This window comes from Urtica dioica, chromosome 8 (genome assembly GCF_054948205.1).
Source record: "Urtica dioica subsp. dioica isolate 48M chromosome 8, U.dioica_male_clone48M_v1_H2, whole genome shotgun sequence".
In the NCBI taxonomy this organism is placed as follows: Eukaryota; Viridiplantae; Streptophyta; class Magnoliopsida; order Rosales; family Urticaceae; genus Urtica; species Urtica dioica.
This window is the reverse complement of record NC_142763.1, coordinates 8,141,622-8,145,875: the sequence shown is the minus strand read 5'-3', so window position 1 is coordinate 8,145,875 and position 4,254 is coordinate 8,141,622. Positions and strand designations below refer to the sequence as shown.

At 40.8% G+C, this 4,254-nt stretch overlaps 1 pseudogene; it reads right to left on the bottom strand.

The window, feature by feature from the left end:
• Positions 1–652: 652 nt before the first annotated feature.
• LOC149387801 (protein JINGUBANG pseudogene) lies at positions 653–2,761 on the bottom strand (annotated as a pseudogene).
• Between the last annotated feature and the right edge of the window lie 1,493 nt (positions 2,762–4,254).

Below are 4,254 nucleotides of genomic sequence, written 5' to 3'. Positions count from 1 at the left end.
GGGTATGTATATCGCTTATTCTACGGACATACCTACAAATAAATTTAAAAAGGACGAGATAACGGTTTCTGACGTATAAACTGATTATTGATAGATATATTGCTTACGGACATGTACATTGGTAAGTATTTATAACAAATACGAAAACATAGTTTTTGTTCAAATATGTCTTGTAGTACATTGACATCAGAAATTATGAGTAATCATATGTTCAGCTATTTACATTAACAGAAACGAAAACATATAACAATATCATATTATTAGTCAAACTTAAAATCTAGAGTGAAGTGGTGATAGTAATTTTTGCGATTGTTGTATTTAGTATGTTTCATGTTGAATATAAAGAATTTATACAACATTATAAACGACATAGTGTTTATATATTCACATATGGATTGGTAGGGTAACATGTTAAAAGTTACCGTGAGATAACCGGGGTTTTAATGGTTTAATGGATAATTTTTTATGAGATTGAGAAAGGTTTAATGGTATTTTTGTGAAAAACTGAGTTATTCAATGAGATTAGACGGTCATTTTGTTTTTCTTTACACCCAAAAAAAAAAAATGATAATAATAATAATTGCATAGGTCAAATGCCATGGCATAAGTTTTTAGAAACTGTATTTGAATAAAGCTTGAACATTAATATTCCGAAAGAAAAACTGGTCTAATTATAAGAAAAGTAAATTGGATATGCAGTTCTGCAGCAATCACAATTTTACACTCTTTAACACATATTCAATAAACAAGAAAAAGCTTATTCACAATTTATACAGAAACATAAAAGCACAAGAAAAGCAATGACACCGCACTAAATATCCCTTTCAAATCCATAACCCTTTTCTTTAATCGAAATCAAATCCATAACTCATGATCCTTCCCATTAAATGGCCATTAATTTATTTTTTTGCTCGATTAATGGCAATTTAATTGAATCGAGCTGTTGAGATCTCAAAAAAAAAAATTCAACATCTCGGCGAAAACCCGTACACGGTACACGTATGTAACATCCATATTCTCATCAGTCATCAATGACTATTAATTTTCTTGATGACCAAGCAACATTGAGTTTTCTAAACATGCACTCTCGTACCAGTTTCCGACTCCCCGCCACATGGCGCGTTCCTATTGGTTTCCTCGCGCGCCGCCCACTCAGAATCACGCCGCGAAAAAGTAAAACCTTGCGTTTTTCTCTTCACATTTCTCAGTACTGGTGACGAAGGAGAGCTTCCTGCCCTAAACGACTGACGCCGTGGTACATCGGCGACGGCGCGTATCCCTCACTCGCGCAGTGCAGCTGCCTCGAATCAGGCGCGTGTTCCGACACGCGCCACACCTTCACGGACCTATCCAGACTCCCACTGTACACGATCCACCTTCCGTCTCCGCCGTCGTATTCGCCGTCTCCGTCGCCGTCGAATCGATCCCTCTCCACGGCAAGGCATTTCACCGGCCCAGCGTGTCCAGTCAGGACGGAGACACACGCGTGGGCCCCACTCTCCCGTTCTCGCTTCCACACGCATATATTCCTATCGGCTGAGCCGCTCAGAATGAGACTCCCCGCCGTGGCGAGGCTCAGGACGGCGAGCTTGTGCCCCCGGAGAACGCCTCCGTGGAAGAGCCTCTTCCCATGAAGCTCCCAGAAGTTGACCACTCCGTCGGAAGACCCGCAATACAAAACTCCGCCGTGAAAGTCCCTCGCCACCGTCACCGCCGTGACGGCGCTCTCCTGCCGGAGCAGCGTCTGGACTAGAACATGCTCGGTTGAGTCGCCGTTGACCAGTCTCCGCCAGGCTTTGACCGTCCCGTCCGCCGAGCCAGTGAAGACCAAACCCCCGGGACCGGCGGCGACGGCGTTGACGGCGTCGTCGTGGGCGGAGAAAGAGTCGAGGCATTTCGAGGTCGCGACGCTCCACGCCTTCACGGTCCTATCCCAGGACGCGGAGTAGAGGATCCCAGCCTCCTCGTCGAGGCTCATCGATGAGACCGCGTCGAAGTGCCGTATCTTAAGCACGTTCCTCTTCCGCCGAACCTCCACGTAGTTCTTCGGGTTCACCGAGCTCTTCAGAGCGTCCCGGAACGACGGTAAGCTTCCGATCCGGCGGTGGATCTTCGGGTCCCGCCTGGAGACTCTCCATACTCTGATCTTTCCGTCCTGGTGGCCGGTGAAGATCTTCTCTCCGGCGATCACGATGGACTTCACCAACCCGCTGTTGGACTTGAACCCCGTGAAGTCCCTCAGGTTCTTCCAGACCCTGATGTTCCTGCTCTCGGAGCCAGTGTAGAGGAGGTCGCCGGAGACGGCGAGGGAGTACACGTGGCCCTCCTCGCGCACCAGAGACCCGACCAGCCCGTTCCCGAATAGCGTCGCCGGAGACGCCGTGGCCCACGGCGAGTGGGCGAACGGCGAGGCCTGGCTCCACGGTGACGTGGCGTACGGAGAGCCTCCCGGTTCGTTGTAGTAGTTCCCCCTAGGACTCAAGGGCTGGGATCTGATCTGATCTTGCTCGGCGTCGCTTAAGTGGTGATCGGGATTTAATAGCATGGCTCCGAATTTCATTCGTTGTCGTTGTTTTTGTTGTTGTTGAGCCATATTTACCATCGTGCCACCGGTCTTCGAATTTTTTTTTTATTTTAGCAATCGGAGTGAGTTTGTCGAGATCGATCGATCGAGAGAGAGAGAGAGAGAGAGAGAGAAAAGTTCGTTTTGTTGGTTGGATTTGGAAACGGAAGTTTTTTTTTTTTTTTTTTTTTTTAAAAAAATTTGTAGTTGTAATGAAGAATGGTGTGTTACGTGTGTTTATATAGCTGTGGAGACGAAAGGATGTTTCGTGCGAACTGTTGACGCGTGGCGCTAACCGGGTACTGGTTGTGCCGGTAGAACTCCTCTTTTCGTAGATAAATAAATAAATAAAAATTAATAACATGGATTTCTTTGTTTGGTTTTGTTGTGTCGTTTACGCTTCACACGCTATATCTGGAAACTGTTTCGCTTTTTCGGAATTTTGTTCTTCTTTTAAAGAAAGACACGCGTATCATTCATTACTATTTACAATAGAATAACAGGCGTCTTCAAGCCTGCAGTTTTGACTTTTGACTTTTTTAATTCGTACGGATAAATTATACTATTATTTTAAGATAATTTTCTTTCCATCAAAATTGATAATCTATGTTCTTGAAGTAGATTTCCACCTAATTTCGTGATTTTCATACAATAAAATGCTTTTTTTATGTTGTTTTTTTTCTAAAATCTGTTACGTGCGTCTAAAAAAATCATTGAAGAGAGCACACGTGAAAAACTCATAAAAAGAATGAAAAACAAAATTTCTATTATACAAAATACACATGCACAAAATAATTTTCATGTCTTAATACAATTCGAAGTGTGATTAGTTTCGTTGGATTTCGTCGGAGCAAGTTTTAGGTTGTCATTGTCGACGAGCATGTCACGTGACTCACATCTATCGATTTATAAGTAAATCACTTACCACACAGACATGTCGATCAACAAGTAACTAGAAAAAATCACGAGTAACTTTATATAGTGAACTATTTACCGGAAATTTATGTGCATTATATTGTGCATGACAATTTATGTTTTTAGGACTTTATTTATAAATCTATGTCATGTGATTTATTTTAAATAAGTTTGTTTGTAATGGAATTATTCTTGAATTGTATTTCAATATTATCATGTTTTGCATGGCATGTATCACATTTTCATATATATGTTTTCTTATATTTGATAACGATGGAGTCTGTCTAATTGGACTAAATTATTTCATAGTTTTCAGTTATAGATTATTTTCAAATGGTTTATATGAATATGCATGTGGCTATGAAAGCAAAGAAAGATACTAATTTCCTGATATGTGAATGGAATCGTCAAATGCGTATGGTACACAGATCTAGACATTCTACGTACAAAACTATGCTAATTACATTTTAGTTTAATAAAAAGAAGCTGACATATGTTCAGTTATATATCATGCTAATTATTTATAGTTGACAAACCTTGTGGTATGGTTATGGTACATAACCAACTTAGATTTTTTCTTTTTCTCCAAAACAGAAAAAAATTATAGGTTAGGCTACGTACGACAATCACACCATTAAATTGTTGTGTGACACTGCCCTGAAATGTTTACGATTTGCATATAGTTGTCTTCGATTATTTATATATATATATATATATATATATATATTTATATATATATCATATATATAATTCCATATACTTTTTTGTACGAAAAT